This window comes from Dermacentor silvarum, chromosome 3 (genome assembly GCF_013339745.2).
Source record: "Dermacentor silvarum isolate Dsil-2018 chromosome 3, BIME_Dsil_1.4, whole genome shotgun sequence".
Classification (NCBI taxonomy): Eukaryota; Metazoa; Arthropoda; class Arachnida; order Ixodida; family Ixodidae; genus Dermacentor; species Dermacentor silvarum.
This window is the reverse complement of record NC_051156.1, coordinates 114472575-114497682: the sequence shown is the minus strand read 5'-3', so window position 1 is coordinate 114497682 and position 25108 is coordinate 114472575. Positions and strand designations below refer to the sequence as shown.

Below are 25108 nucleotides of genomic sequence, written 5' to 3'. Positions count from 1 at the left end.
ACGTGCGTGCTCCTGCCTCCGATGGGTGGCGGCTATCCGGGAGTTTCATGGGAATGCACGGAAATATGGGAGGAGGCATGGGCATGATGGTGCCAGCGGGGCCGGGTTGCATGTCGCCTATGGCCGGAACGGGCATGTTCCCCAGGCAGGAAGCGCCCATGATGGGCATGCCGCCTCGAAAGCGTCGCTCGGGCGGCGACCTGAACATAAACGTGGCCACGCCGCGGGGCTCAGTCTCGGTGTCCAGTAACTCGTCGGGGTCGTACGTTTAGGTCGAGCCGTTCGCCCCTGCGCCTTGCAGCACCAGTGGAGGGGTCCAGGAGCACCAGCGTTATGAGTGTACGCTACTTGGAACTGCCTAGAGCGCAACGTAGTTGCGCCGTGCTGAGGACTCCCGCTCATAGCCTGGTACGTACGGTACAAAAAAGAAGAAAAAAAAAAACCGATGCTTGGACGGAATTAATGATATTTGGCGGTGGTGCGAAATTTGGTTGTCGCGTGCCGTGCAGACCGTTAATTGTACCTCTGCGATGGGGAACACTTTTCACTCGACCAACCGCTTTCTGGGGACGATGACGGGATCGCTGTGTGTCAAAATCAGGAGGGGGGGGGGTGTTTAGTCAACGACGTTTATTGTAGAAACCTCCTTCCACAATTTATTATGGCCTCAAATAAAAGTTTCGCACCAACTCATGATACAGCCTTCGGCTATTTGCCAATATAGAAAACATTAATTGAACGTGGAATGGTGTTCGTACAAAACTTCAAGTGGAACGTCTGATGAAATCGTAGGTACTGGCTTTTAGCTCAACTGTGCGATCACGTTCGCTGCTAGAGTCCCTGAGGAACCAGCTAAAAAAAGAGGCTAATTCTTTAATGAGATACGTATATATCTGCTAGTATAGCGAAACGCTTGCCATATTACTGCAGGTGATTATTGTGTAGATCAGGTATTACGCAGGATGTAGGCGTCACATCAAGTGTACGTCCGCACGCCGTTTCGTACAAATGTATTAAAATTGGGTGCGCATCACTAGTTCAAGTAGCGGACCACTAGCCCTCGATTATTTATCAGAACAGTGCACCGCGGACAGGCGCGTATTGCTAAATTTTGCTTTGTCCTTATTTCGAATTTATCGAATAACTTCATAGTCAGAATTAAGCCATCGCGATGAGTCAGCCGCTGGGGGCTGCAATACGCTTGTTTGCCGAAGAGAAATTGAAGCCTTATATTCCCGTTGTACCCTAAAGGCGTTAAGGACAAGATTAGATCCGGTGTGATGTCGACGGTGACGGATGGTTCCTTCTAATGTGTCTACTGCGTTATTCTAGACAGCAATATTTCTGGGACGCTTCTAACGCGTGGCGTTACGTCTGCGCCTGACAATGCTATCGAACGGAAAAGAAATAAGACGAGCGTGACGTGAAAAGCCACTTGCCTTCCTTTGTTTATGGAGAAGTGCTCGTTTCTTGTCAAACGACGCACCGAACATACAAAAGCGACCGGTACAGCTCCTCGTCCTAGGATCTGCCGTTGTCTTGCAGCTTTTGGGTAAGTCGCGTAAAGGAATTTTTGTGATCCATTGAAGGAGCCGGAACAAGAAAATTAGGGGATCTTTATTATCCATGCTGCTCGTAACCAAGTTTGATGTTGAAGTCGCGCAAAGGTTTCCGCTGCATGCCTTGCATCCATGCAAGGCATGCAAGGCCCGTGGCTATTAACAACGCAATAATGGGCAATAAGGGACACTCGGAGGAACGCAGACAGGCGCTCGCGTGTATTGCTTTCGTTCTTTCTGCTTGTGTCGTGTTTTCTTAAAGGGACACTAAAGGCAAACACTAAGTCGACGTGGGCTGTTTAAATACCATTCCAGAAACCTCGCAACGCTTGTTTCGTGCAAAAAAAAAATGACTTAGTTTAGGAGAAAATTGCATCTGAAGGGCCCGAACACCTTTATGGCAATTCAAATCTCCCGCCACGCCAACCGGGGAGCGGTGACGTTGCATACGTCATTACCACCCTTTGCTGCAGTCGGTGAGTAAAACGGCGCCCCACAGACAGCGGTACGATACGCCGCTGCAGCGGCTTTTGGTCAAGCGGCGTGGACCGTTCGGGCATCCCACGACATCACATGGAAGTGGAATTCTCTGCTACCTGTAGTTAGTGCGAGTTTCGCCGCGAGCCAGCAAAACCAGCGCAGCACTACGCGATAACGGAACTACTGAAACGTGAAAGCGCGGGCGGCGTAGAGTCGAGCGAAAACGAAACCTTTCGACGACCGCCCGCTTCGTTGTCAACGGTGTTAAGTGAAGTTCTTTTTTTTCTAAAAAATGAACTAGAACTGGTCAAGTAGCATTTTCTTTCGTCTTTTAATACAGTACCATGATGTTTTGATAACGAGTGAGTGAGTACAAATTGACTAAATTTAAGTGAGGAGTGGCTTCGTCATCGGGCAAGTACTCCAATGTCCCGGGGGAGTCTCTAATCGTGTCCTGCATATTTACCTCAGTTTCTCGATTACTAAGGCTCTGTTCGCGATAATATTGACGGCTTCGAGATACTCGAGCACTAATCCATCACTTGTGCTTGACTTAGTATTTGCCGTTAGCGAAGCTTTCTTTTCTTGCGAAGCTTTCTGGGTCGGTCGACGGTCCCTCAGTCTGTCGGTTGGTCGGTCGCTGGTCGTGTTTTCGATGAGTAGAATCAACCTAACTGAAAATAAAAAGATTTGTCCGGCGCAGGGATTCGAACTGCGGCCCGCCAGCCTCCTAAGAATACTTTGGACATGCAAACATATTTGTTCTAGCTCTTTATTTGTGCTTTTATAATCAAGGCTTCATCACGTACAGTTTAATGATAGAAGCTTGCTGACATTAAGAATAGTAGGATGTGAATATTTTATGCTATTTGTGAAAACGGGCTGTTCATTATTCGAAAACTACTGTAAATGTATTCAATATTTGCATCGATTCTAGCACTATTCAATTCGTGCTCAATTCGGTCTCAAAAATTACGATTTCCACACCCCTTTACATTTCTATTGATGCCACACTCACAGCTCCAGTGGTAATATTCCGTGCAGTACTTAGTACGCCGTGGCCACCTCTTATATATATATATATATATATATATATATATATATATATATATATATTGCTCTCGATCCCTTGGTCCTCTACGACTTCGAGTTTCCCTGGAGCTTCGTTCCGGTCGCCGCTTACCCCGCACCTCCACCACTTGCGAGACAGCTGCTCAACCTCGACGGTTTATTATGCAGCCCGCGCGCTGAAGCGAATGACGCTGGCCATGATGATGAGTATATACAGATGAAGAAGATGAAGGGGTAATATAATGCTCACAATATATATATATATATATATATATATATATATATATATATATATAAAGGTTGACGAGATTGTTCATGAGACTGCGATTACTTGAGCCACGAAAGCCGCCTTTTGGCAAACTGATACGATCCTGTTTGCCTGATGCCACCAAACTGTCCAAATAACCCAACCCATTTCAGCAACTCGCATTATCCGAAGCTGCGCATTGAGTGCTGGTGAAAACAAAACATTCAGAGTGTTTTTACAGCGAAGCTGTTGATGTGGACTCTGTGCCGCCGTCGTCGGACTTCGCTAAAAAGGAGCGACGTGACCTACCGGGCGAGGAGAGGAAAATGAGAGCTCAACAGGGGAAAAGGTTTGGAGTGACCCCATTCGCCCTGTGAGAATGCTGTGAGAGGGTGCAAATGAAGAGGAGAACGGGGAGGGGGGGATTACGTAAGTCGCGCCATCCAATACTCGCGTTGAAGGGGGAGAGTGTGAGGCGCGCCACCCAATGGCGGTGTAGGAAAAACGTAGGTAAACGGAGGAGTCGGGTGTGGGAAGAGTTCGCGTTAGCGTTGGTTGTATATACGGAGCTTTGGCATTAGTGGTTCCGCACGTTACAGCCCAGCTACAACTGTGGGAAGACCACGAGTAGTGCGTACTCCTGAGGAAGAAGCTGCCTACTGCGAGTGTCAGCGAGAGTTGGCTCGTGAACGTGCTCGTCGTCGTATGGCCGACCCCGAGGTGCGTGCCACAGATGCCGAGTTTAAACGGCAGCGCAGGCCGGCCGATCCCGAATTGCGCGCCCGAGACGCAGAAACACATCGGCAGCGCGGAGAGGCCGACGCCGAGCTGCGCGCCCGAGACGCGCAGCTCTCTCTGCTTGCGAACTTTTGTCTTGCATGGTGTAACACTCGGTGTAACTAACACAGCTTCGCTGTTCGACCATCTTCACGGAGTGGAAGGGGCGGCGATTTTTTTTCTGTAGACTAAGAAGAACACAAACTTTTTTTTGATGCCTAGGGCAGTTTTGAAATGGCAAAATGGAAGGCAGTCACAATTCAATGCACACTCAATTTTAAAGAAATCCGTAACGTCGTACTTAATTCGAAATATTTATCATCGAATTTCAACGATAAATTCAGGCAATATCAAACCCGAGCGCCGCGGAAGCGCAGGAAAGGTGGCCCCGCTATCATATCAGACCGAAATGCTCCGTGACGACCAGTGCGAGGAAATTGCAAACGTGAGCACATCACATTCGATGAAGGCAGACACTCGGTCAAAATGCTGGCTTGAGGAAGTGCGGCAGCAATAGCGAACGAAGTGACCTTCGCGCTGTCTATCGCTTCAACGCAAACTGAGCGGCAAGAACACAACACGCACAATGGTTGAACCGTCGGCGCACGTAGACTCTGCCCCCCACGCAGATTGCTTTCAAGATAGAGCCCGCGCGACCACGGGCGGCTGCGCAATACGCAGTTGCTGCCGCAGTAAAACGCCGCTCCCTCTCCCTCCCTTCCCCCCAGTGCCTTGCGCGCGACGGAAGACTGCGCGTTTGGTCCCCGCTTTCCTCCCTTGCGCGTGCGAGATTCAGCGGCGATCGTCGGCTCCCCTTGCACGCTTTCAATAGCACATATAGCATGCGGCGCGTGGAGACGATGTTATTCCCCTTGCTTTTTATACGGAACATCATGGTGACCACTACGGCAAAAATTCGCCTGGTTTGTTCGTATAATTGCTATCACAATAAGACGATCACATCGTCCAGGTAGCAGTGGCAGTAGAGTGTCCCTGTAGTAGTGTCTATCATTCGTTCCAATGTGGCCGGGGCATTACATAAACCGAAGGGCATCACTTCGGACTGACAAAGGCCGTCGGGAGTGATAAAAGCCGTCTTCTCACGGTCCATGTCATCGACAGCAATTTGCCAGTACCCGGAGCGACGCTCTATGGACAAAAAATTAATGTGCTCCATGGAGGAAATTCAGGGCATCGTCAAAGCGTGCATGGTAGCGGATAGACGTCCCAAATTGTTACCTTGTTGAGGTGCTGATAATCCACGCAAGATCGCCAAACGTTGTCCTTCTTTTTGACTAGTACAACGTGGCATGCCCATGGGCTGCAAGAAGGTTCAATGAAGTTACGAGAAATCATCCTGTGAACTTCATGATGGATGATGTGTCGCTCAGTAGGCGAGACGCGGTAGGGCCGCTGACGGATGGTGCTCGCATCGCTGGTGTTGATTCGATGCTTGACAACTGGTGTTTGTTTTAGAGGATGGTCTCCAAAGTCGAATATGTCGTAGTACGAGGCGAGGAGACAACGTAGTTCATGAGCACGCTGGGGCGGAAAGTTGGGTGCAATCATTTTCACTAAGGCATTCAAATCTGAAGGAGCAGGAGGCGAAGCAAGATTTGCACGCGAGGAGCTGTCACAGGTTAAAGCCGAAATGTGGTAGTATTCGTCGTGCGTGATTTGCGCAAAGGATATGCCGCGCGGCAGAACTTGTGCACGAAGTCCAAAGTTCACAAGCAGAGGGCAGGACGTGTTGCCCGTAAAGGTAATGACGGTGTGAGGAAACGCGAAAGAATGCGAGAGCAGGACATCCGGATTGGGGCATACGATGTAGTCACCGTCTGGTATTGACCCTTTTCACGGAGCAGTTTGTTTTAGAAAAACGAGATGGCGCTTACGACGGCGCGCCATACCTCTCCTCAGCGACCGCGCACGAATACGAAACCATTACCGCTTCTACCTTGCTTCTGTGCGATCAGCTGTCGGAAATGCTACTGAGTTTTCGCTAACGCACTGTTCTCTATTCACTCTGGTTTGAATCCAGTGTATTGAAGACGTATGCAGTAGTTGGCTGCAAAAATAGTGACTGGCATATTAAGGAATGTAATGAATATGTGGGGTCAAGTTCGAGGACCGCTGCTGCAATTGTCCGTACGTGTTTCCGGCACTTCAAGATGTACGGCTTTCCTCGAGGATACAAAAATTTGCTCATCCGCCTGCGTTGTATTGCTAACCTTCAAAGGAAGGGCTTCAGCCCCGGTCCGTTGGCAAGAGTGAGTACTGCTCTTTAAACAATGATAACGGGAGTAGCGCCGCCTCCTGTCATAGTAGGTTTCACGCACAGTATTTAAGCACATCTACCCCAACCAGCACGGAAACTTACATCCACTCTTAAATCCACTTATTCTCAACGTGTCGAGAATAAGTGAATGGCGCACACTTGAATATATGCGCGCTATATACGCACAGTAAGTGACGATACTACATCAATAGCGCACGAATGGTCGAAGCTGAATGTTTCGTGACGGTCCACAAGAGTAAGCGAGTTACGATAATACGCATTTGCTATAAGGTATTGCAATGTGCAGAACAGCTACGTTTCAAGCCTTGTGCGCAGCAAGAACAAATCTATCGGAACTGAGCACACCCGCGAGCGATTAGGCAGAAAATAATCAGATAGTTGTGGAACGCACCGAGGAACTTCACTGTGTCAGAAACTGACAAGCCGCTGCTTCAAAATATTTGCCAAATAAAGTACAAAGTTTCAATTCATGAGCAGAATGTTTGGATAGCTTGAAATACACATTTAGCCCCACTTTTAGAACAAGCACAATATACGCTGCTTGCGCCGTTTGAACATAGGTTAATCAGCTCCGAAAGCGCTTTTGCAGGTCCTCTGAAGCTGTGATCAAAGCTTCGTATCGTTCACCCAGGCACCGTTTAAGATATCTCCCTAAACAAAGGTTTTCTAAGCCGCGCCGGAGGGATACACTTCCATTACAAACAAGGAGGCAACGGAGGCAGTTGAGGCAAGCAATGGACGCGTCACCACTTGATCAAACATGGCAGCGCCCACGGGATGGCCGCGAAAAGGGTCAATAGGTGGAACGGGAGAAACACCTATGTAGGTAACGGCAAGGTGAGGGAGGCGAATAGGCTCTGTGAAACATAGCCGGATCGGAGCACTAATGATAGGATGAATAACGACAGGTAGAGGGAGTTGTATAACACCAGCAGCACAATCAACCAATGCGGCATGTGCTGACAGAAATTCCCAAGAGCAGGTCGTGAGGACAGTGTTATAGAACAAAGTATAAAGCAGAAGTATGATGTCCGGCGACACTCACACGAGCCGGACACATGCCAATAAAGGCCGGTGTTGAACCGTCAGCTACACAGACTATACAGGCGACGGGGCAGGAGTGAGGACTTTTTTGAGACGGTTGCTGAGCTTAGCATTTATCACAGATACGTGCGTGCAAGTGTCAGTCAGAACCGTACAGGTACACCATCCACTTTCAGTTTGATGAAGATCCGGTGTGTCGGCAGTGCCAGAAGAGGATTTTGGCGTCGGGTCGTTATAGCAGTATCACCTCCAGGTGCTGCAGTGGTTAGTTTTCCAAAAGTGCGTTAGTTTTTCCAAAGCGAGAAGCAGCAGGAGGCGGACGGTGGGATGGGAGATAGGGCCAATGGGTCGAATGAAGAGCGGCAATGAAGTGAAATATGGCCGATACGGCCACAAGTGAAGCATATAGGCCTGTCGTCTGGAGTGCGCCATTCGGCTGGGTTGTGCATTCAGGTTGGAGCAATCAGGTTTCTGTTGCGTGTGACAGCGGTGGACGAAGTGCAGTCCGGCCAATTAATTGAGCAGGCATTGGTCAAGCTAACGTTGGCTAATTTCTGGCGCACGACGGTCTGGATCAGTGAAACGGTCGCCTGGCAATTGTCGGGGCCAAGGTTTGGGGTTGTGATAGGAGATGCGGCTTCTATTTCACGCGGGATGATGTGTACGATGTCGTCAGATCAATTTGGCGTGGGCAGACTGTGGAGGTCTTCGCAGGTGGTCGTAGCAGCCGTGTTGGGAGGCAGAGAAATGGGTGGGCAATGCGGCGGCTCTTGGCTTGTTCAAACCGGAGGCATTCGGCAATTATGGCTTGCACAGTGGAATAATTCTTAAACACAAGGAGGTGAAAGGCATCACCTGCTGTTTCCTTAATGACATGTGCGACTTTATCGGCTACAGACATCCTCAGATCCATTTAGCGGCACAGAGCGAGCACGTCCTTGATGTACGTAAGGCAGGACTCGGTGCACATCTAGACACGCGAAGCGAGGTTATTTTTGGCGGCTCGCTGACGTCCAACAGGCTTACGGATCAAATCCTTGAGTTTCTGTTTAGAAATGTCCGAGCTGGTAAGTTCCTCCTCGTCGGTCACAAACCAGATGCGTGCCGTTACCGCGAGGCAAAATAACAAATTAGCTACCAAGATGGTCTGGTCTGAGTGGTTGCTTGCGCTCACCTGCTCATAAAGTTGAAGCCAACTAAATGTCAGTGTTGTTGGTGCCTGGAAAGGCTCCTGAGTCGCGTGGTTCGGCCAGAATGACGGTGGGCTTGGGTGCCGACTCTCCCGAAGCATCCTCGACTTGAGCTGGTCTTGCAGATGCAGCCAAGGAACGCCCGCTGCGTAAATCCGTCTTGCTCTTGAGCCCCCAACCTCCACCAAAAATCTTACGGGAGAGAGAGAAGTACGAAATATATTTACAGGATATTTGCAACAGCCGTAGTGGCTGACAAGATATTAGCTGGCTCGCGATGTTAATAGTGTCGTGTTCTCCGGACTAACCTTAAACGTCGTCTTCATCAGCCGGTCACAATGTCTATAGATTTCTCAGTTAACCTAACATATCTAACAACCAAATGAGCGAAAAATCAAATAAAAAAAGAAAGCTTATCGCTTTGGCGCGCTGCTCCTGCTGCGCTGAGAACGCTGAGAAGGGTCTTCCAATCGGCAAGTCAGTTCATTTCGGCGTTACTCGAGAGTGACGCCGAAGTACTTGGTACTAGCGAGCCTACATGCAAGCCCTACTTGGTACGAATGAGCAACACCACCTGCACCGGAGTTTAAGGGCGAAGCACCTTAGGGCCGAACCTTGTCCCACCCTCATCGTCCGTAGCTCTGGTTTTCATGGAGTCCGCTAGGGGTGCTGCGGTCGTTCCCTACGCGCGCTCTCTTTCTCTCTTAAGCCATGGATAATAATGGTCGCTTCTGATAATGGCGCGCCCGCTAAGTATGAAAAGGCGAGAGTGGCGGCTCAACTGCAAGCGGAGTCGAGGGCTCGCAAAGCTGCAGCAGCTCCGCGACGCAAACAACAAGCGGACCCGAAGTCTAGGGCGCGGGAAGCTGCAGCAAAACGGCAACGCCGGGAAGCGGACCCGGAGCTGAGGGCTCGCGAAGCTGCAGCAGCACGGCAACGCCGGCATGCGTTCCGGGAGCTGAGGGCTCGCAAAGCGGCAGCAGTACGGCATCGCCGGCAAGCTGACCCGGAGCTGAGGGCTCGCGAATCTCGCGCTTTAACCGATCATCGGTGCCACCAACCTCAGGTAGAGAACGCTTCCGGCGTTTTGCAGCCGCTTACCGCGCTCTCGCCGCCTCTGGGTCCGCTTGCCGGCGTCGCCTTGCTGCTGCACTGATCACAAGGCAATGTACGGGGGATTCATGGTTACCCGAATGATCCCCGGTGCTTCACCCACTCATCATCATTCACTTCGTGGATATGCGGTGATTTTTTTCTATGGAACGTAATTATCAAGAAATATAAAATGATCCCCAATGCTTCACCCACTCATCATCATTCACTTCGTGGATATGCGGTGATTTTTTTCTATGGAACGTAATTATCAAGAAATATAAAATAGAAGTTATCTTGTGTACACCTCACACGAAGAGATAAAACTTTCTTTACGCGGTTTCGAGCCTGTAATCCGTAATTTTTGTTTATCGGTTTTGCTTGCTTTGGGAATGGGCACAGACGCCACTTGGCGCTGTCAGCAACTGCCGCATCTAGAATTGCAACACAAGACAACACACAGACGCAGCTTGGCGCGGCAACAGCAGCGAGTGAATTGACCTTCATGCTGCGTCGAAGGCACAGCGCATACGAAGCGACAAGCCCTTGGCGTACTTTGTACACATCACAGATCGCTTTCAAGATGAGGTTGCCCACGCGGCGTACGCAGCAGCTGCCAGTAGTGGCAGCCTAAGACCCAGTTTTACCTTGGCTGTGTTTGAAGGTCAGATTTACGGAACCAGCCGTTTTCTGGGTTTGTACCTGGAGCAGTAGAGCACCCAATAACGCTCTTCGCGTGTAAGTGTCAAACACGAAGAAGCGTCAGCGGCACGCTTCTTCTGCTTCTTTGACCAGGGTGTCGACAATCAATCATCAGTAATGACATATTCGGGTGGTCGTTCGAGAACGCTCTGGCCATGCTACGAAGGTGGTGCAAATCTGCTTAAAAGCTGTATACCGAGACCGGATATGGAAGAAGCTGTCCTGCTTTCTTATCACTGAAACACGCATATGCTAGCAGGAAGTCTTAGTTGCTGTATTAAATGACATTTGTAGCTTGCCAGATCGTTCTGAAACGACCGCCCGAATATACCTTAAGAACAGCAGGCGAAGATACCCCTAGTCCTACTGAAGGGTGAGACGACTCGCCTAAACCGCTTCGCTGTGTCTGATGTATCAGTCGCCGAGATTGGCATACATGCGCGAAGGATTTTATTTTGTTAGAGATGCATAATCCGCGTACGTTGATATGTGTGTAATCACTAGTTCAAGCTGACTTTAAGAGCTGAGTTACATAGCTTACACATAAGAAACGCAGTGGCGCGAGTTGCAATATACCGCAGCGTTAAAACGCCAATGAAAATCGGAGGCTTAAACGCACCGACAGCAAGATAAGCAGCTTGTATAGCTACCGTCAATGCTTTAGTAGCGTGTGATAACGTATGAATCTGGGCTGTCAAACCGTACGCGTTTGCCAAATCATAACCAAAACCAGGTCACAGCTTGGTTGTCAAGCCAAAGTAAAACCCAAGCGATGCATGCCAGGCTCAGTGCGTTTAACAGCGAAGCTGTTTAAGCCAGCCGTAAAACGTGCGTGTTTCATGAAAAGCCAGCCACGTAGCCATGGCAACCAGCGACGCCGCAGCTGCCTGCCACTGTAACCGCTGCCTAGAAACCACCTCGCTGAGTGTCGCGCGTTATGCTCGAGAGAAAGAAAGAGCAAATGAGAGCGAGAGACAGAAAAAAATGTGGTTGATCCCTCTTATATAGGAATCGGTATAGAACACGAAAGTGAAACGTGTCTTCACAGAAGTAGTGTAATGTTTATTGCACATTGATATATAATGTCTATTGGTGTTTTGTGGCTAAAGCGCCCTTAGGCGTTGATGCACCCACGCTGACGCCTGGTGGCACGTCTCCTCCATCACGACTACCAACGTCGATGACCATGAGCAACCGTCGTGCATATGGAAGCTGCACTACGCTGCACACGCTAGCACAACGCGAAAGACGAAGCACGTAACTGACACACTAATACAACGCGCAAGACAAAGCACGTAACTGAATCGTCACCGAGTCAAATCAGCGCGTACAGCGCGTCGTAATTGCAGCCTCCGCGATCAACTTCAGAAACATTTTCAGAGCTAATTGCGGAGGCCACGCTCCGCTGTGCTGAGTACGGTGAACGCCACCTAAGTGGCGTTGGTAGTGCTTCTTGATGCCAGCGTCCCTTCGAATGCTGGCATCGAGGCGTCGTAGTGCTGAGACCACCGAAGCGTTCACTGTCGGTGCGCGTTAGTGTCATAATGCAGTACTTCTCTTTTCTGCTCGTAGGCGGCGGCACCGCCCCGAGCAAGAGCGCGGGTACACGGAGGAGTGTTAGATATATAAGGCGCGTCTGTGTAGCTCTCTGCAAATGCGTTTGTGGCGCAATGGGTTAAACGCTCGGCGATCTATCGTCGCGGACCGAGAGGTCGTGGGTTCGATTTCCAAATTTTGCATGTTTGTGGAACTTTTTCTTCTGGTTTCTTTCTTTGTATTATGTTCGTGTACATTGTAAGAACGTCATTCCGTATTTCCGTATGACGTATTTCCGTGACGGAAATACGTCAGTGAAGTCTTGGTGGACCCCGGCATAAAACACTTTCGTGTTAACAAATTGTAGCAGCACCAACGAGGCAACGCGCAGAGGTGCTGCCGACACCAACCGCTCTTCTCCATTTCCCCGCATTAGCGCCGAACGCTCGCGGTGTCTATGACTGCAGCAGGTGGCTCTGGCGGCGGCTCGGCCTACCTCCCACTAGCTGCGCGCTACTGCGCATGCGCCGTGACGTCATCCCGGTGTTTCGTCTGCTGCGCGCCGCCCGTGCCCTGTGCAACGGCCGGTCCCGAGCGCGCGCCAGTCGAGCCCCGCCGTGCCTGTGCATAGCTTTCGCCCCACTTCCCCAACGTGTGCTCGGACTGCAAGTGCTTCGCGAGGCGTTCCCCGATGCCACGTGCCAAGAGGAGATGCTTATACACTTCGTATAACTTAGCATCACTTGGCATTACTTCGTATAACTTAACATCACTTCGTATAGCCATGACCAGCTATGAACCGATCAGCTATGCTGTGTCTTTAGCCTTGCTCCACTAGTGCAAGCTACCCCGATTTTTTTTTGCTTGTGATATACTGCAATAGTGAAAAATCTCAGCTCAGCTGAATTCACTTTTATGGGAGTTGGAGTTACATTATTCATGCTGAAAAGACATAGCAGTCGGATCCTTTATACCGCTTCACATGACATCGTCTGCATTTGCAGGAAAAGAGCTGTGGGAAATTTCTTATAGAATTGCCATCACAAGCTTGCAACCAATAATGTGTCGGTCTTTCAATGCAACAGCGCAGTATAGCAGATTCAGGAGCCCGTATGAATACAGGGGTGAAAGCCTTCGTCGAGCCTTAATGACTTTTTGCTATCACCCCAGAGCATCACTATTGTGACTGTTGTATTAATTGTTTCCTCTGATGTGGAAATTAACTGAAATGAAAAAAAAAAAACAGGGTCAGAACTTTTCACTCGGCCGCGTAACGCTTGAAACAGCGAAGCTGGTCGATCGTAGCCCAGCATGTTCCGGAAGTGCGCGCAAACTTTTCATCTTATTACACATGATGATGATGACCCGCCGTGGTTGCTCAGTGGCTATGGTGTTGGGCTGCTGAGCACGAGGTCGCGGGATTGAATCCCGGCCACGGCGGCCGCATTTCGATGGGGGCGAAATGCAAAAACACCCGTGTACTTATATTTAGGTGCACGTTAAAGAACCCCAGGTGGTCCAAATTTCCGGAGTCCCCCACTACGGCGTGCCCCATAATCAGAACTGGTTTTGGCACGTAAAACCCCATAATTAAAAAAATTACACATGATGATGATGATGATAATTTCTTTTCGCGCGTCTTGGACTTACGGCCGTCACTGCGCGTTGCATAGTGCAGCTTGCAACACCGACACCGTGTTCCAATGCCGATACCGCGTTCCAGGAGACCCGCTCCGTGAATGCGTCTCTCTCTCTCTCTCGCTCTCATAGCGCGCGAAACCTCTTCACCTTGCAGAGCCCGAGCGTACGAACGCGCCAGCTGTGGACGAACACGACGAAGCTCGAACGCAATCATATGGTTCGCATAAATGCATGCTCTGCAAGCGTGGCTGTATACCCTAGAGGTTACGGCGATCACTTTGTAACCGGGGGAACACAGGTTCGTATCTCGCCTCGACAAGAAAGTTTATTTTCTTTCTTGGTAGTTTCTTGATACGTACCACAAATTACCGCTGGCTTAAACAGCTTCGCTGCTACAAAATGACTGAATTCTATCCGTCAGGCCTCCGTTGCCTGGTTACCTTCTTAAGAAAATGTATCCTCTTGTATCCAATTCAGGTTTTTTTCCCATGGATTCTATTTCTATTGACTGGGTTGGTGTTAGCTGCCTAATTAAGAATCAAAAAACGTCTTCCTCTGTCGGCCCTGACTGCCTGAATTCAAAAATTTTGAAGTGTATACCAATGTATTTTCTGCTGTTATTTTGTCGCACATTTTCACTCAGTCATTGCAGCAGTCTGTCCTTCCATACGACTGGTGCGTTGGAAAAGTGATTCCAGTTCACAAATCAGGTAACACACACTTACCCAGCAATTACAGGCCTATCTCACTAACAAGCATTTTATGTAAAATTCTCGAGCATATAATATATTCGCATTTGGCTAAGTTTTTAGAATCCAACTCCTTTTTCAACCCCTGTCAACATGGTTTCCGTAAGTTTGTCTCGTGTGAAACACAGCTCTTATCATTTACGAACGATCTTTTTGCTATCTCTAATCTAGGTACAGACATCGATTGCATATTTCTCGATTTTGCTAAAGCATTTGATTCTGTGTCGCATGATTTACTTCTGCTTAAGCTGACTGAACTTAACCAGGACGAAAAGGTACTCGAGTGGATAAAAAAAAACTCTTTCTAACGGGACGCAGTTTGTAAACGCTAATAACTGTACTTCTCGGTTTTCTAATGTACCAGCAGGTGTTCCTCAAGGCTCAGTCCTGGGTCCACTTCTCTTTTTAATCTATATCAAGGATCTTCCGAACGGCGTTCTTCCTTCTTCCATAAAACTATTCGCGGATGACTGTGTTATTTACCGTAAAATTACTAATCCTTCCGATTCCCAGGAACTGCAGGATGATCTTAATCGCATAACTGAGTGGTGTTCTAATTGGTGTATGCAACTAAATTCAAATAAATGCAAGGACATGCGCATATCTCGTAACACTGCCATTCACACGTACTTTATTAATGGTGCACTAGTGACGTCAGTTACCTCTTACAAGTATCTCGGCCTTCACATATCAAATAACCTTTCTTGGCATTCGCATATCGACTATGTTACTAATAACGCTAACCGCATGCTTGGTTACTTGCGCCGTCATTTTAGCTCTACACCTTCCTCCTTGAAACTAACTTTATACAAAACTTTAGTTCGCTCCAAATTGGAGTATGCTTCAGCCATCTGGGATCCGACTCAGTCCTCATTAGTTTCCACTCTAGAGAGTATTCAAAACCGCAGTGCACGCTTTATCTTGTCTAATTATTCTCGCTATGCAAGTGTCTCATCAATGAAACGAACTCTTAACTTACCTGATCTTTCATTACGCCGCAAATGTTCCCGTCTCTCCCTTTTTCACAAAGTTTTTAATTTGAACCTCCTATTAAAAGAAACCCTTCTTGCCCCTCCGTCTTATATTTCGTCCCGCACTGACCACAGCCTCAAAGTCGGGGTGCCTTTGTGCCGCACAAACCGGTACGCTGACTCATTCATCCCTAGGACAAGCACGGACTGGAATCGCCTTTCCGCATCAGTCGCACTCATCACCGACCCTACGAACTTCAAGACCGCTGTTCAGAATGTCATTTGTTAATATTTTTTGTTTGTATTTTTACTGCATTATTTTTGTTTTTTGACTCCACTCCTTTCTGTAATGCCTTCGGGCCTTGAAAGTATGTTAAATAAATATATAAATAAAAATTGGCAATGTAGCACTGAATCGATAGCAAGGGTTTAGTGTTGCGCTTGGACTTTGCGGACGCGCATACCCTTGTGCGCCAAAATATCTGGCACCCTTAAAAGCTTTAACACGCCGTGTAGAATTTGTAAAGCCATCGCACAAGCACCACTACGCTGCCGGCAATGGGCTGCACCAGTAAAATACACCACTTTCAAGATTGAACACTAGTATTGCTTTGCAGTTTTATTATTTAACTAACTGAGATGATTTATGATAAAGGCCATGCGCTGTGATTGTTATGTTTTATGACTTTTGTCCGCAGGCCACCATTCTCAAAATTAGGAGGAATAATTGAGTCGAGAATCTAAAACCGGGTTTGAGCAACCCAGTGGTTGAATAGCATAGCATTCATATACGGCATATACGACATATTCCGCATCTATAAACCTACAGCATACATATACCTAAGTATATGCGGAGCCGCGAGGCAACGCTGACGGTGAAAATTCGCCGGCAGTGTCCATATAATTGCCATCGGAAATGCTCCCTTGCATATTCATGCGATTACAGAGCTGAGCTAGCACTGAAGCGTGAATCTGAAATAGTCGTTTAAGCGTCGTATTTACAGAGAAAAGCTCTAAAGGATGGGAGAGGCAAGGAACCACAAACACACTGAGCCCGTCCTTTAGCCCTGTTCGCTGTGAATGTGACCCATAATTGGATAATAAGACTGAAGTGTAGATTCAGTCCTCTATGAGTGTATAGCTCCTCGTTCGTCCCGCCATTCAGGACTGTTCACTGTAATTATGTATGAGGCTGTACTCCAAGGTATAGATAGCTTGCACGTGACGTCACACAACCACGTCACAGACGCCCTTCTCAGTACTAGTCCTCCAACATAGAGGTTAGGCTGAAGTCAGTGCAAGCGACATATAGCCTGTGGCGACGATGACGAGTCAATGGCCTACGATGAGCGTATTTCTTATTAGAACGACTGCGCTTACGCTGGACCTCCTGGACCGGGAGATCCGTGAGAGCCGGTACCCGCTATCCACGCGGACCGAGCGGGGACTGTCCGTGTGCCTTGGGAGTTCCAACGGGGGAGTCGAGTCGAGCGCAGTCCAGAGCGTCTCGTCGCCCTCGGACATGGATGTCGTCCACGCTTGGGGTCGTCGTTTCGTTGCTGTGAGCGGTTCGTCAGGGCCGTATGCAACGTATCGCTGAGACGTCTTCCAAACGACTGCCGACGGCGCGCTTCTTCTGCTTCTTCTTGCGTGCAAGCTCGCGCTCTTCTTCGTCTACAACTCGAATGCCACACGTTGTGTGAATGGTCTATCGGCGAAAGAACAAAATATGTTTCAAATAAGACTGAGTTCTTATTCAGAGAAAGGAGCGAAAATATGCAGAATAGATCGTAGAGAGGGAGAAAAACAAGGAAAGGCAGGGAGGTTGACTACACAAACGACCGGTTGGCTGCCCCGCACGGGTGGGAGAAAGTGGATGGGGAAACAAGAAAGAAGGAAAACGTTAATGGAAATAGTGTTTGCGTACCCAATAGCAGATACCGGCCGTCTATAAGCGTTTTCTCATATCCGGTGAAACTCATTAAAAGTGCGTGCAGCTTCGTGGAATAATTACGACAGAACTCATGCACTCAGGATCTTTGCCTTCTAAAAGGTCGAGCGCTGAGTGCACTCCGAAGGCAATGCAAGCGCGTCGACGCCGGATCGGAGAACTCACACAGGGGGACAGTAGCTCGGCGGAGCACGTGGCGCATTGAGTCTAAGTTGAGAGTATGATGATGATGATTATTCTTTCTTCGTGTCTCCTTTGAAACGGGGCGGCGACAAATAGCTAGCCGCCTGTTTGATCTAATTAGGTTTTACTACATCTGGTGATGAATAAACTAGAATGTCAACTAGGATTCTAGTTGACATTAAGATGAAAAATTGGAACTGGGCTGGCCATGTAAGGCGCAGGATGAATAACCGATGGACCATTAGAGTTACAGAATCGATTGCAAAAGAAGGGAAGCGCAGTCGAGGACTGCAGAAAAATAGGTGGGGTGATGAATTAAGAAATTTGCAGGCGAAAGTTGGAATCAGCTAGCGCAAGACAGGGGTAATTGGAGATCACAGGGAGAAGCCTTCGTCCTGCAGAGGACATAAATATAGGCTGATGAATATGAGGATGATGAGGACATCTCATGATGATGGTGATGGCTTATTTAATGGCACAAACCCGCAGTGGGGGATAGGACACGAACAGGCCTATCGCAGGCTAGCATATTGCCTGCTTCTCCTTGATCTTCTCTGATTAAACCTTTATTTCCACATTGTCCAGTTACCTACGCGGGTAACGACTCCAGCTTTATCAATTTGTTCCCTGAATTTTTTAACACGAAAGCGTTTTATGCCGGGGTGCGCGATGAATTTCCGTTACAAGATGTAACGGATGTGATATTCGGTGCCGAGTAAACTATGTTTAAGGCGAAAGCCTTACATCATGTGCAGCCGTGTATAGGAGATGTATAATAATTAGCCAAGTAACTATGATTGATTAGTGATTGGATTAAGGCAGATTGAGATGAATTAAGGTCGATTAAGGTTAAGGATCTACGTCAAGGAAGATTGACGTAGAATAGGGTAATTGAGGTGAAGGTGGCTTAAGGTGCATTAATGGTGATTAGGGTGGAATAAAGTCGATTAAGGTGGATTAGGGTGTATTGAGGACTAGGGTGGATTAAGGTCAGTTAAGGTGCATGGAGTAAGTTAGAGTTGATTAAGGTGGATTAGGGTGGATTAAGGTAGATTAAGGATGAATAAGGAGAATTACAGTAGGCTTTACAAAGCTTCCGCTTTTGCGTCTTTTAGGCTAAGGACACCTGGGGCATTTGTTGACAGGGATGGCGCCGCCATCTAGGAACGGTGAAGCGAAGTACTGCATCGTGACACAAACGCGCGCCGACGGGGAGCGCTACGGTAGTCACAGCGCAGCGGAGGCTCCACCGCGGTATATACTGGTGTTGGTACTTTCCGCACATGGTTTGTCTTGCACGTCGGATTAGCCTGTGGCACCTCGTCGCCTACTGAGTGTAGCTTCAACATGCATCAGCAGCGCTTACGCGCCACCTACTGCTTCGCTTGCGATGGAAACAACTAAGACAACTGCTGCGCTAAACGGCACAGAAAGGCAACGGCGTGGACGGGCGAATCTCGTTTTCGTCCGGCGAGACACGCCAGCGTAAAGCAGAACGCCTTCGTGCGTTCGCGGCGCACGCTGCGAAATCTGCCGCTCAGATTCCTAAATTTGAGCGCGTCGCAACTCAACTGGCTGCCCAAGACACTACGGAGTCGTACCAAAGTGCTCGTATACCGTCGCCGAAGTGACTCGGCAGCTGGACGTCGCTCGCCAACAGGACGCCACGCGACAAGTAAACTTGCTACACGGTCGCAGGACCGCAAGTCGTGCGCCTTCCGCTGCAGCGGACCATGAGTTCACGAAGCAAACATGCAACAGCTTCTGTGAAGACACGTTTCACTTTCGTCTTCTACAGATTCCCATGAAAGAGGGATCAACCATATGTTTGTTGCACCAACTTTGTAACGTCTCTTCCTTATCTCTCCTGCTGATCAGTTAATGCTTCCATCCGCTTTGAGTCCCAAGGCTTCTGGAAGGCGAACACTCCGTACTGGTCTTACTGGGGTCATCCCCGGCATTCTATTAATATACGTACTGAGTCGTTGCCCGACTTTTGCTGCAACAGGTACATGTCTAATCGCGTTGCGAATATTTGATATGCTATATTTCGCCCACAGGTAGCCAGCTCGGACCTCAAATATCCAGGCGCTGCCATTTGTGTTGTCAATGCGATAGCGCTAAGGGCCCTTTTTCGCAGAAAATCCGGTGTCAATGTCGTGGCCGCCGTAGGCGACCCGTGAGCGAAGTATATTCTATACGGCGCTAAAGTTCGTCTATCACTAAAGTTGCTCATACCTTGTCTTGTATTTTTTACGAAGTTATTTCTCGGAATTTTGAGAATGACAAGCCGCAAACAATTGTCACAAAACAAAACACCGACAAAGCATTCCTTTTATGTTAGGTCTTCTGAGACTGAAATACTAAGAGTGCGAAACAAAAACTTGGAGTACGCTTAAGCTTCGGCTTTAAGAGCGTAACGCCTCAGAGTTATTGGACGCCGTTGACGCCGACACCGACTCTGTATTTTCTGCGACATGGGGCCCGATCAAAATTTAGAAAGGCCCGGTTTTCAACATTTCCGTCAATGTTTCCTAGATTCAGAGAGAGCTCTCAGCCCCATTTCCTATGGTAATAAATGTATCTCTCTCTTTTTCAGGCCTCCACTGAAACTATAAGCCCGACAATGACTACAACGACGACAGTATAGTCTTTGTTTTCATTGATTATGAAATGCGATGGTAAACTAAACAATAAATTCTAGGCTGTGTGCGTTGAGCTGTAACTGGCATTAATAAATTTCTTACTTTGCACTATAGCTCTGTGTATTGTTTGTTCTTATTTGTTTTCAGCGCTATTTTTTTCTAAATGCTATCGACTACGCTGTAAGCATGAAACTGCATTACTTGCTTATAAAGTTCTTGCGCTCCCAAAGACGCGAAAACCAATAAAGAAACGACGTGCTGACGTTCTGTCCTGTTCGGCCGTTTCCTTACTGTTCCCGCCTCTTTTCCATCGCAAGAACTATGAACGAGCTTGCCCAGCAGAAAGATGTAACACGTTTATAAAGTTCTGAACTGCGAGTTCAGCACTTGTTCCATCATTTGCATATTAGTCATCCTTCACATCCTCTTACCATGGTCATCACTACTTGACGAGGACATATTTGAGAAAACGTTGGGCATGCCCGTATTTTAGATATGTGGCCCCATTGCCCAAAGCGCTCTACATGCTTACAGTGAATGGCCCTGCTGCACATCCTCCTCCTAGCACTGCACCTATGCCACTTTAACGCCGGATTCCTTGTAGCAGGGACGATAAGCCACACGTGATGCCATAGAGTGTGTATGCGCGTTGCAAAACATTAGAAAACTTGACAACAACACTGACTCACTCGGTACAAGCATTGAGTGAGTAAAACTTTATTGAAAACAAATAAATAAAAAAGGCACGCTGGTTGGAGCCCCTATTCCAGGGCTCCACTGGCACGAGCGGCTCGCTGGGCTTGGTCCACAAGAGCCAATTGGCTCTCCCGGCCGTCGTCCGCAAGCCTTGCCTCCCACTGCCTATTCATCATGAATGGATATTTGAGTATTCTTGGGCTGTCTGTGTGCGGAGGCCTATTGGGACACTCCCATATGATGTGTTTTAGTGTGGGTAAGTCTGTGCACCACGGGCACTCGTCAATGAACCTCGTGGGGTGTACTCTGTGTACGTGGTGTAGGTTGCGGTATGTATTGGGTCTGAATACGACGCCAGTCCCTCTCCTGTTGGCTGTTTAGATTCGAGGGAGGATGTCTATAACGTATTCGCTGCTGCCTTTGCTTTAAAAGAATGTCTCGAGAATTCGGTGGGAGGTCATCGCTGGGCCCTGCATTGAAGGAGCTGAAAGAAGTCACCAAGACATTTCATAGCTGCAAAAAATTCTTACTGAAAACAGGCCGTCACAATTCAGCGTCAGAGTGCGTTGGATTCAGTGATTTAGTCATTCATCATGTTGGCCGACCATATGGCTCACTGCCTTCGTTTCATGCTCACCTCTGAGCTCTCTGTTGATAATAGCAACGAAATAGGTCGCGCAAAAAGAAAGAAGTGAGGCGATCGAGGCACGCGTGGTACGGGGTTCTTCTTCTTCCTGAAATAAACGGCAGCGCAAGACGCGCTGCTCTCGGCTCTTCGGGCGCATTGTCCTTCACCATACGCGAAGCCTGGTCTACCAGACAACGAGGTCCTCGGGCTTTATAGAATAAATGGTCACGGCCTATGATGAAACACAACTGTATTTACATTATGTACAGTAATTGAATCGAATGCTGTCCATGGCGGACGCTGTCTCTTTCTTCTACTTTGTCGTCTTCTTCGTGCGTCCGTGCTCCCGCGTGCCTTGCAGTTGGCTTCTTCTTTTTCTCTAGCTCTTCGAAGAAGGGTAAATATTCAATAGACTTTACATTGGTGCCGAAACCCGGGACCGGCTTTCGTGCCGGACCATGGAACGCTTGCGAAACGCACGAGCAGTTCGGCGACGACTTAACACTAAGATCATCAAAGAAGCTGAGGCACTTTGATGATCTTAATGTTAAGCCCGGGAGAAGTTTCCGTCGTGTCCGGTGCGAGGCTTCCTAAGCTAGACCTAACGAGGTTCAACGGTTCCCCTACGAAATGACTTTCATTTTGGGACCTCTTTCGCCGCTCGGTAGACGAGAACCCGCGGCTTAACAACGTCGATCGGTTCCACTACTTCCAGTCTCTTCCAGACGGCCGGGCTGTAAAGGCTATTGCAGGCATACTGACGACCGACCGCAGTTACGAGGACGCCATTTCCATCTTGAAGGAACGGTTCGGAGACTTGCGAATTATTGAACAAAAACAATTGGAAAACCTCCGCACTCTCCGGCCTGTCGCTACGCCGTCGAACGTTAGTGCGCTGAGAAGCTTCTACGACTTTGTGCAAGTAAACATCAGGGGCCTCAAAGGACTCGGAGTCTCGGAGTCGAACTATGCCGCAGTGATTTGCGAGGTGCTGACGAAATTGATTCCACAAGACTTTAATGGTGAAATATTACCGACGGTGTCGACTTGAAGCGTCAAGTGCGAATGAACAGCCGAGCTGAGAACAAGAGCTTCAGCAACTGATCAAGTATATTCGCATCGAGGTGGAGTGCAGGGAGCAGACAACCTACGAAGAGTCAGCCAACAGCATCAGCGGCAGTCTTTAATAACAACGGAGGCATGCGTCTTTTGCCAGAAGGCACATTAAACGCAGGATAGCGAAGCACCCATTGATAACCTCGATAAAAAAGTTGTCGCAGTTTCACCTGAAAGGCGAAGCATCAATTGCGATAGCAAATTTGTAGAGAGCTATACGGAGTAATGATAGTAGCTTTATCAGCTGTATAAACTTGGACATGCAGCAGCACCGGCAACACGCAGAACTGTTGTTGACGCCGTCGGCGTTTTGCCCGCGTTCGCACAAAATGCGTGCAGCGTTGGTGACTTGCCGGAACCTCTGATATAAATAGGCACTTGGTGCCGCAGCTAAACGTCGCCTCCCCCCCCCCCCCCCCCCCCCCACGACTTTTCGCGCGTCGGAAAAAGGCGCGTTTGCTCTACATATATGGTGATTGTAAAGGAGGAAAGAGACGCCTACTTCTGCAGCCCTTAAGGGAGCACGGCGCAGACCGCGCGTTTGTTCTCCGCCGTGGGTTCACTCCCCGTGAAAGCGCGCGTCCCTCGCGCCCTTTCACTCGCACATACAGCGTTCGGCGGCGCGCGGCGACGATTTCATCTCTATTGACGTCATACGGAACCTCACGGCGACGGCGACGCCGACAGCAGAAATCTGCTTCGGAGTGTCCATATAATTGCTATCGCAATAAAAGCGTGCTCTGTCGACGGCTGGCTATTGCTAGAGGTTTGCTGCCAAGGGACACCGAGCAAGGAACTGTCGACGGAAGGTGAGCTGCTCGCACTGTCAAAGAAGACACGGTTCTTCCATATGTTCCAGAATGTGCGATAAACATGGTCAGGTAACGACGCCACCAGAACACACAAGGAGCAGTACTTCCATGTATGCTGTGTCAGACGGAAATAAGCGAAGTAACTGAGACACCATACTTCTGCAAAAGTTCAGAGTTTGGATAAAGGGCGCCAAGATTTCGTGCTACATAAGAGGCATTCTGGATAACGGTAGCCAGCGCACTATCATTAAGGAAGATGTCTCAAGAAAAATGAGCCTCAACGTGTTAGGGGAAATGTACCTTTCCGTGAACGTTTTTGGGATCGAAATGGAGGTCGAAGTAGTCGCCGAAGATTAGTGGAGGTAACGTTACAAAGTCAGGTCGACGGTGTTCATCATGTGATCGAAGCTATAGAAAAAGCACATATCTGTGAAGTCCTCGTTGAAGCTGGTTCCAATGCTTACATGCCTCCCCCCCCCCCCCCCTGAAAAAAGAAAAAAAAAGTATGTGATCAGTTGCTTCAGGCATTCAGAATTTATCGAAGTGAATATAATGCTGTGCTTGTAGGACAAACTAACGACATTGACGTTAAAAAACTGCAGGATGGCACTTCCATTTACATACCCGTCTTTGGTTTGCACTGCTGCTTTTTAAACTCTATAAAAATGCCTTTATTTATCCACTCCATTCTCACCACAGTTGCCAACTACCGATTCGCGGAAGGTGGCTGAGGGATTTTCCGAAAAATGAAACTTCCCGCATTGTGTTGGTGCCGTGGATGGGAAACACGTACAGATCCAAGCCCCACGAAATTCAGGCAGCCTGTAGTTCAACTATAAGGTAATGTACACACTGACCCTTTTTTGTTTGTAAATTACTATTTTCTACATATAAACCATTCATTATTACAGGGCACGTAATCTATAGTATTTGTGACCATAGCTGACAGCAACCTGAAGTTTATCCTTGTAGACGTTGGGGCCTATGGGCGGTAGAGGGATGGCGCAACACTCGGAGCCTCAAGGCAATTCTTGGAGCGTGGCCTCCTTGGTCTTCCGGCACCAAACTTATCAGAATCTTTAACGGTGTCATCCCATGTTTTCGTAGGGGACGAAGCGTTCCAGCATCGCCCTGACTTTCTTCGGCCTTACCCAGGCAGAGGCCTGGATGAAGGCAAACGGATATTCAACTACCGACTCAGTCGTGCAAGGTTTGTTGCAGTGCTAAATTGATTTACTACGTGGGTGTCATCACTGGGCTGGCGGCAGAAAATGCAGACCTAATTTGATGTACCTCTGCAGATTACAAGTGCAATGTACTTGACCAATATTCTTTTCATTTCAGGAAGTGTGTTGAAAACGCATTTGGGGTGATGGCGTCGAGGTTTCACATTTTTCGCCGAGTTATCAATCTGCTACCTGATAATGCGGATTATGTGGTAATGGCTGCATGCGTGCTTCACAATTTTATGAGGGAAGATGCAGCTTACATGCCACGAAACTATGCGGACACAGAAGACTGCTACGGTAACGTGACTGAAGGCCAGTGTCGAAGAAGAAGACACCAGAGTCATGTTCTAATTGGCGCCTCTGGTGGGCCATAACTACAGTCGCAATGCAGCTGCAATGAGGGAGATTTTCAAGCGCTTTTTCACTAGCACGCAAGGAGACGTGCCATGGCAGTGGACATCAGCTGGGCTGCGGCACTGAAGACAATGCT

At 48.5% G+C, this 25108-nt stretch overlaps 1 pseudogene; it reads left to right on the top strand.

The window, feature by feature from the left end:
• Positions 1–65: 65 nt before the first annotated feature.
• LOC125944329 (uncharacterized) lies at positions 66–25108 on the top strand (annotated as a pseudogene).